Source organism: Lycorma delicatula, chromosome 1 (genome assembly GCF_047948215.1).
Source record: "Lycorma delicatula isolate Av1 chromosome 1, ASM4794821v1, whole genome shotgun sequence".
In the NCBI taxonomy this organism is placed as follows: Eukaryota; Metazoa; Arthropoda; class Insecta; order Hemiptera; family Fulgoridae; genus Lycorma; species Lycorma delicatula.
The window spans coordinates 369,950,457-369,964,308 of NC_134455.1; positions in this window are offsets into that span (position 1 = coordinate 369,950,457).

The window sequence follows — 13,852 nt, forward strand, 5'->3', positions numbered from 1 at the left end:
CTAGTATAGTTTAAAAAAGGTACTACTACAACAACGGTAACAAATATCCTTTGATAAAATCGCTTATGAAAGAGACGATGTGCTGAAAAACGTTCTTGAAAACATAAATTATAAACAACATAGCTGGAACATATGTGGTGATTTGAAAGTAATAGCTATTCAGTTAGGCTATATTAAGTGCATGTGTTTTCTTTGCGAATGAGACAGTCGAGGTAGGGGTAAACATTATGTTACCAAAGAGTTGAAGAAACGAGACAACTTAACTCCAAATTGGAAAAATATTATTCATGAGCCCTTAGTTGAACCGAAAAAATTATTTTTACCATACTTTTCTATATCAAGCTACGATTGATAAAATATTTTGTAAAAGCAATGAAAAAGGATAGTCCCGGATTTTTGTACATCAGGCAGAAATTTCCGAATGTAAGTGAAGGAAAAATTATAGAAGGAATATTTGTTGGTCCTCAAAAAAGATGGTAGGTCAAAGATGATGTATTTAACTCAATGTTAAATAATGTAGAAAGTTCAGCTTGGGCTTCATTTAAAGACGTTAGAAAAACATTTCTCGGCAAACAAAAATCCGACAATTAATACGATATTGTTAGTTAACTTTTTACTTCATACAAAGCTATGGGATATAAAATACATTTCCTCCACTGGATTTTTTCCCAAACACCCTCGGAGACGTAAGTGACGAATGGTGAACGTTTCCACCAAGACATTTCGGAGATGTAAAGCCTCTATAAAGGGAAATGGAATATTAATATGCTAGCCAATTAGTGTTGGACATTACTTCGGGATGTGCCTGAGGCTATTTATAAAAGAAAATCATCGTCAGCAAAATCATTCTAACACATGTATGGCCATTCAAAATTATAAATTTTACAGATTTTAACTATATTTCCCTTAATTTTGTTTTGAAGCGTAATTTATTTAACACTAAGGGTGATAGAAAAATTGTTTTTACAAATCTGTAATGTACGCAAAAAATAAATTCAAGAAATGGTATCACGCTTAGAGAAACATAAAAATATTTTTTTTTGTCTATCAGTAATTATTTATTAATATTAAATTTACATATCGGATTATCAAATTGTAACATTTTTGACGTATCCTATAGTTAGGCATTTTCTTCGGTTACGAGTGTTTTTTCCTTCGCTTACTTTCAAAGGCCATTTTTTAAAATCTTTTCTCAGTCTCATTAAATATGTTTTATTACTATTTGTATGTTATAACTATATATTTATTGATAACATAAGACATCATCTGCAAAAGAAGGAACAGTTATATTGTCTATGAAAGGAATGATATATAATCTGTGCAAAACTGACGTTAAAATACTGTCAAAAACAGATTTAAATCGTTTTCTTGTCTGTTATTTATTTTCCAATTTAAAAGAATCTAACTCACATATTTTACATATTTACTTATTTATTTATTGGTATAAATTTATTTATATTTAAATATTTATCTGTTGAATATAAGTATATTTAGTTTGTAGGTTAAGCATTTTTCCTCAGCAGGTGATTTAATTGTACATTTTAAAATATAAAATTCATTTATAATATTAAGATTATCTAGAATGTAGAGTATGGTATACAATGCGGCAGGAATAAGGGATAAGTCTGATTCAAAACTTTTTAAATTTGTAGGAGAGGGTTAATAGGAAATACCATCGAGAATACCCATAGATAATAATTTATAAATCGTAACGTTAATTCAAAAGATACTACTAATTACAGTAAAGATGAAAAGGTTTTAGAACTTTCACAAGCATTTAGCATGGTAATTTTAAAGGGTGAAATTTCAAAGGATTCAATATGGTAATTAATGTATGGAAGTCAGTGATGATCGTTTCTTAATAAGTTATGTTTTGCTTTGATGGTAAGGTTAAAACTACTAAAATAAATTTTAGTGCCATACCTAATTAGTTTGTAGATTTTATATCTGTTTCAATTAGTCTATTGAGTATATGAATCTACGTGTAAAAAAACCGAGAAAGCTGTGTCTAGGTCATTTAAATGGATTAGGCTTCGCTGATAGATTAGCAGAGAATTGTAAAATTGTCATTGCTTTGCTGAAGGATAGGAATTACACTAAAGTTTATTGAAAGGTTTGATCATGTATAATTAGCCAGTGTTAAACTTTCATTGTTTATGGTAAAGAAGCACAAGCAACATGTTTTTTTAATATAGAATATGAACATTTCAAGTGTTTGAGTTGTTAAATTTATTCAGGAAGAAAAATACTGTACAGGTTAAAAATAATTATCTTGTACTATAAAATGAATAGAAATTATTTAAGAGGACAACATACTGATATGAATGAAAAATTAATACAGACAGTTCCAAGCAATCGTGGAAATCATTTCAATATATTAAAGGGAACAAATTAGTTCAGGACATGAACATCGAGGTGGAAAATTGGGTTAATAAGTTTATGGAATATTATAAACTAATTAAGACTTCTATTACTAATTTATATGAAGTAATTTATAAGGAGGATGAAGCACTTCACAGAAATATGAAAATGAAGAAAATTAATTTTATTTTAGGAAACTTGTGTAATATAAAAACACATGAAAAAAATTTTCAGTTGATTTATTATTAAGAGAGCGTTCCTTGAATTTATAGAACAATGTTACACATTTTTAATCATTCTTGAATACGATTCAATTATGTCATCCTCGTTCAATAATTTTCCAATTATATAAAACTGGAAGTAACTCATTCGTTTTAAATTATAGAGAATATTACTTGATAAATTCAATTGCCTAAATTTTGGTTGGAATTTTCCAACCAATTAGAAAATTAGATTCGTGAATTAGAAAAAAAAGGGATTGATTAAAAATAATCAAGGAGAGTTTCGTTCTGGTTAGTCAGTTAAGTATTAATTTTTTTTGCAGTATAATCTGAAAGAAACATTCGCTTTTACACGACTGCCCAAAAAGGAGTGTAATGTATTTTGGTTGTATGTATGTATGTTTTTTCCACCGTAGAAGCTCAACGGCTAAACCGATTTTGATCAATGCGTTGGAATCGGTACGTTACCGGGAGTGCCATAGTTTATATTAATATGTATATATGTAAATTAAAAAAAAAGTGAAAAATCTATCAGATGAATAAGCCATTTTTGAATAATTCGTATTTCATATCTGTGAAGTGATGTTGTTGTCTTTACACGACTGCCCAAAAAGGAGTGTAATGTATTTAGGGAATATGTAAGTTTGTTCAACCGCAGCAGTTCAATGGTTGAACCGATTATCAGCTACACGCTCTGTATTAATCCTACATTAAAGAGTAAAGGTTCTTGCCAACGATTTTTTTGGCAGTGGTGCTTTTACTTCCTTGTACGAAGTAAAGGAAGTATTCTGATCGAAAAAAAAATTCGGTTTCAGACTTCAACGGAAATATTGATTTTGACCATCCCGGAATCCATTTTGACTGGTTTCGGCATAACGCCTGTACGTACGTACGTATGTATCTCTCATAACTCAAAAACGGTGCCGTAGAATGTTGAGATTTTGGCTTTAGGACAATTTCAATATTCTTAAAATTGTGCACGTTCCCAGTTGTGCATCTCCCATTTTGATTGCAATCAACTGGACAAAAGTGTCCAAAAAAGCCTAAAATATATACAAAATCGCATTTTTGAATTTTAACTGCAGTAATAAGCCCTGATTCAGAGCTTTTCAACGATATTTCATAAGTGGTACTTGTTTTCGTTGGTTCCATAGTTATAGCCAAATAACATTTTAATTAATGAAATATTTGGATTTTACAAGGGGAAGGCTCGTAGGTTGGAATTTTAGCTTTTTTGTAATTTAATTCAAAAATTTTTACAGAGGTTAGTAATTATTAATAAATCCATATATTTGAACTACAAAAAAAGTTAAAAAAAATATATGTATATGAATTCGGATTCGAATCCGATGTGTGAATGGTTATAGATCAAACACTTTCTCACTTACACCACATAACTATTTGAGCGATGTAAAAAAAATTAATATATAGACCATTATAAAAAGCTGTTATGCAACATGTATTATATGTTTGGGCAAATACACTAATATTTAAAATCTATCGGGATATTTTGTAACGGGCTCAACGCCTTATATTGCTAACTATAACGGGTAGTTACCGTACAATTTCACGGGAGGGAATCTTGGTGATCGCAGGCGTGAAACTTATAGACTAGATTGCGTCTGAAAGGTAACAGTATTATGTTCCTAAGACGTCAGATAAATTGACTTCGGAGAAAATTAAAATGATTGAACAACATAGTGTCACCCTGTGGTAAGCCAGATGGGATGAGACAGAGTATGAGCGTTATACGCATGATCTTTTCCCTAATGTTGTTGATTTGTGGAACGCCTCTTGGATAAACCCGAATTAGTATGGCAATACCCCAATTTCTTTCTGGGCATGGCGCTTTTCGGGAGAGGCTTCAGAAATTCGGCCTGGCGGACACAGTATGTGACTGCAATGCAGCTTTTTTGACGATGCTTATCATGTGATATATGAATGTTCTAAGTATGATTTAATGCGCACGGGTACCATTTTTTGGTATGATATTATCGGGTCGACATTGATCTCCGTGTTAATTGGAAAAGTCTGGCCGAATGGTTGATCATAGAAAGTTTTACTAAATATTTTGGAAAAGAAAGGATCGCTAAAGGGGTGTGATGTTCCGCTTGGATTTTCCTTCTTTGTGTTTATGTTTCGTTATATTTGTTATTTTGTTTTATGGTTTGTTAAACTGTTGCTGTTTTTGTTTCTGTTTGATTATAGATTTGTTTGTTTTTCGTTATTTAAGTTTTATGATACCGTTATGTTACATTATTTATTTTTATTGTTACATTTTGTTACTGTTTTTGTGTTGCATTTTATGATTCGTTGTGTGTCGAACTCACTTTTACTTTTCGGGTAGGTAGGGTTCAGTTACTTTGTTCTTATAAAGTCATTCAATCTTATTTGAGACTAGGCTAGATGTATTTAGTTTGAGTTTATGTTAGTAGGATACCGATGGGAATGTCGCTTTTGGCATTTGCATCGGTGGCATCCTGGCTGAGGCTTGACTGAAAGATATCATTGCCAAAGAACTGAAGATGATCTCTGGTAAAGCCCATAAGGCCTAGGTATAGAGGAGGTGACGTGGCGACCGAAACAGTCACATGAAGGGTGTCTTCCCTTATGGGGTCAGTGTGATATGAAGACCACAAAAAAATGTGATGCAATGTGGTGTCCACCACAATGCAATTGTGTATACTTTATTAAAGAATTGGCGGATCACATCTCACTTACAAATGGAATAAGTTTAAATGAAGTGTAGCAAGACATTTTTATATGTAATTAATAAGCACGCAAGGAAGTCATGTATTGTCCACATCAGATTTAAAAAATATTTTAATATCACTGTGTAAGAACTCTCTTTTTCGGTGTGTTATTAGGGAGATTCTCACACGTAACTTTGTAATCGAATGTGGGCTAAAACGAGGGTCTATTTATATTTTCTGCCCTTATTATTTTCTTTGTTTGTTATTAATTTATCTTAATTTCTTGGGAGGATTATCTGCCGTAGAATTTTAAGATTAATACTATTTTGTATACAGAAAAAATGTTGATTATGGCAGTTTATGACTTAATGATATAAAAAAAAAACCTTATATGCCCTAACTGGACCGATTAAAATACTTTCCCTTCCAGTACTATAGCCCTATTACAGTGCCATCTAGACGGAAAAAAAAGAATTTTTAATTTTATTGCTCAACATGGAATATATTAATAAATATGTCCAAATCAAAAATTATTGTTTTGTTAAAAAGGAGAAAGGTTATGTAAAAATGAAAACGAATATATGAAAGGAGGAAATAATATAAATTAAAATTTATATAAATATTTATGCTTAAATAATCGCATCGTCACTATCATTAGGGGATGAAATTAAATAATAAAATTACGGCTGAAACGTATTATGTTTATAATTTGTTTATTTTAAGCACCAAGTCACCTTTGTTTAGTAAATAACAAGTTTATAATGTGCCAAGTAGAGCCACTATAATTTGAATACTAAATCGTGGATACCGGTTTTCTTTGGTGATTGAGTTTCAATTAACCACATCAAATGGTCATCCTGAGACCGTACAAGACTGCACTTCATTTACACTCATACATATCATCCTCATTTATTCTCTGAAGTAATACTGGTAGATTTTAGAGAGAGGTTGGACTGTATATGTTCATAGGCGATGAATGAACACAACGCCTTGTTGCTTGTTGAATAATGGTTTAGCATTGTCGTCTTGACAGTTTGATAACGTGTAATTGAACATTTAATACATAACTTTACACATATAATTAAACTTAATAACATATAACTTACACTAATAAACTAATCGTTCACCTGAACATGTCCATCCGGACTGAAAGACGTAGAATGGATCGAATTCTGACGTAGAATGCTAGTACGCTTCACTCTCTGGTGAGGGCTAGCACTCACTAGATCGCAGCACCGGATGGATCGACGTGGAACGGAACAAATAACTTACGTTGATTCCGGAGGCTAAACAGAAAAAAAAAGTAAGATAGGATAATGAAAGAATTGTGGAGAGGCACTAACAAAAAATAAGGGAGGTTATTTGAGATTAATGTCGTGATAGTAGGGTTATTAGGGAGGTCAATTAAAATTAGCTTAGGGTGTAAAGGCTAATTAAATGAATCTAACACAAAACTTCTATTAGGATTGTTTTCGAGGTTAGATTATCTTTATTGTCATATTATTGTTGATAGGGTACGTATGAGGGTAGTCACAAGTGTTATTGTAATACTGTGAAGAGGGGAAGCAAATCTTTAATTTTGTAGGTAGTTGTGTAATGTTAGGGGAAATACGATAATTGTGGTTTAATTGCTGAGTGATGTGGGAATGATTTTGTAACAGGGTTCTTACTTGGGAAAAACTATGAGTGTTTTTTTAGAGAGTGTTAAAGAGGCGTGGAGTTGAACAGGAATTTAATTTTTAAAACGTAGTCTACTAAGTACGTTTTAATACAGTACTCGTATCTTTTAGTTTTTATTTATTGTGCTGTTGGGTATTTTGTGCATTTATAAGGTTATGATTAAAATGAATTCTGACTGAATAAAAATAAATAAATTTAACTTGGAAATAAATTAATTTTATGCCTTTAACTTATCTGTTCTTACCGCATTAAATGCTGAGGCTAGTAAGATTTATGTACTTAATTTAAAACTTGTTTTATTTTGTGAATAATTTACTGTTGGTCTCTGACTTTGTTTCAACTTAGTTAATTTCCTACTTTCCGTTTTATCCTTAGATTTATATGTATATGAGACACATCTAACAATAAGTAATATAATGAACTAATATAATATAACTGCAATCGGCTGATAATGTTTGGCCAAGTGTAACAAATTAAATTTCATTTTAATATGGCCTGATTAAGGTTAATAAAATATTTAATTGTTTGTATTACTCATAAACGTTTAGAAGGCTCAGTTGCTACACTGGTGTGCATAAATTGGCCACTCACTTTTTGCTACCTAAGATGTCCTATCAAGGTTGTGCAATAAGAAGAGCCAATACTAACTTAGACACTCTATGTAGAACTGCTGGGAATCTATGTGTTAATGCTTTCTAAACTTTGATGAGTAAATACAATCAATGTTTTATTTTATGTTTATTTAGTCTGTCAAATTTTTTTCATTTATTTAGTCTTATAATTAATGATACATATAATTTATTATTATTATAATTAGAAAAAGCAGAAATTTAAACAAATTATAAGTATATTTCTATTTCCACACATCATCTCATATGAAAAAGATAACAAGTACTTTCTATTCCGATAAAGCTTAATTTAGAGAAAAATGATTATAGACGAAAGGTAAAATAGAAATATAAAACTTAAATATAGAACAAAATGACGCAACCTTTTGGGAAAAGGATTACATTACAAATTGGTTGAAAGTTGTTATAAATTTGTTGAAAATGACGGAGTTATTTCTTATTTTATTAATTTTTTTCTAAAATATATTCGCCAGAAAGATTATTTATTTATTAAAACCCAGAATATTTAATGATAATTTGTAAATTTCGCAGGTAATTGGTATATTAATATTTATTTAGGGTCAGTAGCTAAAATAATTTTCTTTTCCGTAAGCTGACAATATATATCTAAGTTAATTCATGGTTTGTCAAACGAGAATGTAATGTTATTGCGAACACTAAAAGAAAAGGGGTCTGGAAAAAACCATGGAATCAACTCAAACTTTTTAATAATTTTTTTTTATAGTTTTGAAGATTACCTGCAATCGTTTATATTTATATTAACCTTAAGTAAACTAGAATACACTCGCAATCACATGATAAGGAGTTCCTGGAAAAATTCCTCAAAAAATTACACAAAGTAACAAAAATATGTTGTAGCAAGCAAAATACACTAAGTAATTATGAAGAATATTTAACACTTAACACTAGAACAAGAAAAAGAAAAATAATAGACGTCATAAATAGCAAGAAAAACAATGAAATAATGAGAAGAAAAAGAAAAGAATATGAAATAAATTTGAAAATAAAAATCCAAGAGATATTGCACAGCACTCGCAGCTGAAATTACACTTAAGACACTATAGAATCACTAAGTCCACAACGTGTAGCTGTTGTAATTTTTTAACGTCATTCCCGATTTCTAGGAGGTTCACACCTAAGTGATTTATGTGGTTGTTAATTCGCAGTTCACACTTTACACTGAAAAGTTATATTTCCTCCCGGATTTATCGTTAATCTAAACATTTAGATATTTCATTGTTATTTGTAAACTATGGTTCCTGTGTTTAGGTCCATTTCGCTAGTTTATTTTGAAACCGTTGTAAGATTTCGTCATTGGGCTTACTCGTAGTACCCCAAAATTGGATCTCATAAATCCAGAACTGTTTTAGAATTGTTGAGTATGCCAACGGCTTATTAAATAAAGATAATTGAGAACCTTTAATGAAATTGTGTGATAAAATGTGATTTTTTTATGAGTAAACTTGATCTGAAGATTTTCAATAGGGAAATGCAAATGGTTTTTTAGCTACTACGCTTTTCCAACACACGAAGATTTTTTTCATCATTTTTTTATTGTTATAAATCACGTTCTTTAAATACGACTTTACTTTTTAAAACATTCTTTACATTTTTTTTACTCATATTTATTTGTTTAAATTAAATATAGAAATAGTGAAATTTTAGAAAATTAATCAAAATTACATGATACCATTCCAAAAATTAAAAAAAAAGGTTACATGGAAAGGTGATAAAATAAAATTGTTAAAATTGCCTTCCTACTACGTTAAAAGAAAAATCAAACAGGCTGATATATTTAGTTTGTTTATCTTTGTTGCTTCACTTCCATTTATTATCTAATTGTATCTCAGATCACGTTTTAAATTTATTATATTTCTCAACTCCAGGAAGGAAATAGTTATATTTTTGAAAAATAAAAAAAAAATATACCGCTATAATATGTTCATATATTTTCTTTAATAAATTTAAATTCTCGTTTTATTTCTTTAAGTGGCCATAATTGTTTAAAAAAAGATGACAACGCAGTTGTAGGACTTTCCCGTCACGCAGCTTTTTTCTGTTGTCGGCTTACATACTTATACTCACTCACTTAATTTAACATAATCAATACACTTAACACAATTTAATTTAACAATTCAATTAATATTTTAATTTTTAAATAGATTTTTAATTTAATAATTAATATAACACACTTAATTAAAAATATTTATAATTTTATTTAAATATATATTTTGTACAGGTTTACGTCAACATTAAACTAGCGCATCTTTTGGTGTCAAGGAATACTATTAGCTCAGTATATCGACTTAGCTACTATTTTAGAGAATGTTTTGAGTTGGGGGTGCGATTTTGAAAAAAGTTTACTTTGCAAATGTCCCTAAGAAAAATAAGACCTTAATTAGGTGAAATTTTGAGATACTGAGAGTGACTCTACAGTCTCACTTCTTTGACCTTTTAAGTTGAAAATTTAACGGCATCTATGCCCCATATGCAGAAATAATTTGACCAAGTTCGGTCATAATCGGTCCAGTAGTTCTGAAAATATAAGGTGTAAAATATAAGACACCGAACACACATACACGTACATATGAACATCCAGAAAATTTCTATCCGGTTTTTAGAGTTCCTTAGTTGTCAAAACTTCAAGATCCAGTGAAACCTCAAGTGCCCAAACTTGACCGATTGAAATACTTTTCCATGTATAGCTTTAGCGTTAAACGGGAAAGCAAAAAATATGAAAATGGTAAACCGTAGATGCCGTTTTGTTAAAAAATAAAATAAAAATATTAATTGAAAATATTAATTAAAATAAAAATATCAATTGAAATTGTTAACAGAACTCTTACCAGGTCGATTTCATTTATATGAAATACATATCATATTTACATAAAAATATATAATTCATATGATTATTCGCTGTTTAATAAATGAAATCGGGCCGGTAAGAATTTTGTAACAATTTTTTCCTTTTTTTTGCTTATAATATGGAACGCTTAAACATTGTTTATTAGCTATTATTGTATATCTACTGTCTATTACATATTTTTAACATTTTTTTTTTAAAAGAAAATTGTAAATTAGTAACAGATTTTGATAATAAACCTGTAGTACCTTACCTTTTTTTATATCCGTATCGTTTTTTTAAAAGCATTTATATTTATATTACAGAAATTTTTGTTTTTTGAGCAAAAGAAATGATATCTGTGAGAATCTTACCGTACGGTTTACATTTTCCTTGTAATTTTTTTTTATATCACTGCGTTTTGTTAGATTTTTTTTTTGTGAATTACTGATTGTTATCTTATGGATTTATTAATAAAATTTATTGCCTTAGAACAAACAAATTGAATTTCACGGCCAATTTATTTATTGATAGTCATATCATTCACTTCAGAGCATATTTTTCCTTTTTTAATAAAACGAGTATAATGACCGTTACTAATCAAAGATCCGTAATGTAATATCCGATGATGTATATAACATCCGATGATGTAATATAGCACTTATTACTTAGTAAGTGTAACCCTCGATTTTTATCGTTAAATTCGATTTTACCAATCGAATTTATTGTTTTATTTAGTCCTTTTTTAATAAAACTAATATAATCTCTTGTAAACTAATACTTTTATTTTTTTTAAAGAAGTGATGGGAATTAAAAAAATTATTTCATCTTCAGTACTATCATTTACATAAGAGCATTTACTATTAAAACAAGCTGTAGTATATTTTCTTTTAAATTTTATTATTTCAAGTACATTATCAAATTTTTGTACGCTACGTAGTACTACAGCTGCAAGTACTGCTATCTAGCGGCACGATTCGTAAAGGTATATTTTTTTAAATTTATTATAACGACACAGCGACTTAACATTCTGTTCATAAAACATTAAGTAAATAGGATGTATTTGAATTAATATTGAGTTGCCACAGAACCAGCGGCTTGTGACTTAATAATGGAATAGATGAGCACTCTGTACGGCCAGACCATAAAGTCACCTAATTGAAGCAGTAAGGCAAACCAAGATTATTGTTTCTCTGTAATCATGAAAAATCACTGATCGTGTTATCTATCAAATTGACCGCCTGATAATTCGGGTGCCGATCCAAACGATTTTGATACCGTAAGCTAACCAAAGAAATTTCCTGCCGAACGGTTTGCAATTTAAGGCCATTATATATAAGGCTGTTACTTATGTACCCGGGTATGTTGATCATTTTCCGCAGTGTTTTTGTTTGGAAGCGTTCAAATATGTCAATACTGGAGTTGCACGCTATACCACACAATTCAAGTCCGGAACTCCAAACAGGCTTCAAACCGGATAATTGATATTGTAAATCAATAATTTACTTTCTACTGGAAGCCAAGATCTATGTCCTACCAGTCAGTACATGTGTTTAAACTTGAGATCCAACTGTTTCCGCTTAGAAGTGATTTCGCCCAAGAAGTCATCGATCAAGATGAAAACCCATATATTTAGTCTTGAGATTTCGGAATCGGAATATTGAAGATAGAAACAGGAGGACATGTTTCTTACAAAGGGTAAAAGTGACATGCTTTGGTTTTGTTTGTTTATTTTTATTTTCCAACATGTAAGCCACGATTCGAGGAGAGTGATATAATCTTGAATGAAACGAGATGCAGTAGACGGAGTTTCGTGGACAGCAAGAATTACTTTGTCCTCAGGAAACGTTGCAACTGTGGTGTCTGCCGTAATTAGCAAGTCAGCCGTAAACAGAACATATAAGATGAGTCCGAGCACGCTTCCTTGAGGTACCCCTGATTGTATAAGGAACAATTCCGTCAATATCTCTCCATCTTTAACCTGATAGCATCTGTATTCTAGGTACGATTTTAATACCACATAGAAATCATGCGGTGAAACCTTTTTCAGTTTATAGAGCAACCCCACATGCAAAACCTTGTCAAAAGCCTGACTGACATCGAGGAAACCCGCTGAAGAGTATTCCTTCTCGTCTAGAGTAGTGTTTCGTCTGAAGAGTACTGTTTCTCGTGATTTATAACGTTTAAAATTCTGTTTGCCTGCCTCCACAGGAGCATGTTGCTGTCCAAACCCAAATTGGTGAGCCGGACTGTGACCGTCCACGAACCACTTCAGTCTTTTCAAGAAGGGTTTTTCAAAGACCTTAGAACACAGAAGTAGGCTGTTAGGCCTATTAAGGTACATAAAAAAATGAATAAAATGACATATTTGAGTCTCGCAGTTCATCAAATGAAAATAAAAAAAACGTTGTATAACAAAATTCGAGGTATTCTTTAAAAGTATTCTGTATTAGAAATCTAATTGAACTGAAATATAATGTTTTCACGCTTATTTTATTTTTTCCTCATTTTAATTTCACTGTTAGTTTAGGTCATGTTTAGAACTGTAAAAGTAGTTCGTTGACTTTGTCGCCTTTTACCGACGAGGTTCAAACGATCTCCGTGATACATAAATATATAATTTTTTTACTTGAAATTTTACAAGCAATTTCTTGAATATTTTCGTGAAAACATCAGAGTGGTAACAAATTATGCCATAACAATCCATTACTAAGCAATATTGACAATTAGTAAATTGAAAAATATCATCTTTAAATAATCTATGTAAACAAATGATAAAACACATTAATTCAACAACAAAAAAATATTTATAAAAAAAGTGTTTATTCACCTTAATATAAATATTCAAAAAAAAAAAAAAAAAAAATTTGGTTCCATCTAATATTTCGTTTAAAACGTTATCCACTTAAATTATCAAGAAAACGTTTTATACTACACTATCAGAGGGTCTTTCTTTATGAAATAAAATAAAATAACTGGAATTGGCTAATTTTTTAAGCAAATAGGAACAATTTAAAAGAAAAATTATCACAATTTCAGAAAAATTATTATTAATATCTCTCACTTTTATTTACTATTGAGGTTGTTTTATTATTATTATTTTTATTAAGTGTGAATAGGCTACTGGTGACCGCGCAACAAATTCTTTTACTTATTTCTTTTCTAAAAGATATTAGTAAAATTCCCTGCCTTCTGTCATTTTTATCAGATATTCGGCGGTTATTATTTTTTGTTTTTGTTTTCATAACCTCTTGGAATTCTTTAAATTCAGTTATTATTTTCTTATACTCGCTTCTATCTAGCGCAACCATTTCTGTGAGTCGAAGTTTGGTTAAATATTGATTTCTTCTAACTAGAGATTGGAAAATTTTCTTTGGGATATTATTTTAAAACATTTTTTGGTGAGTTTACTGTTGTCCATTCCTA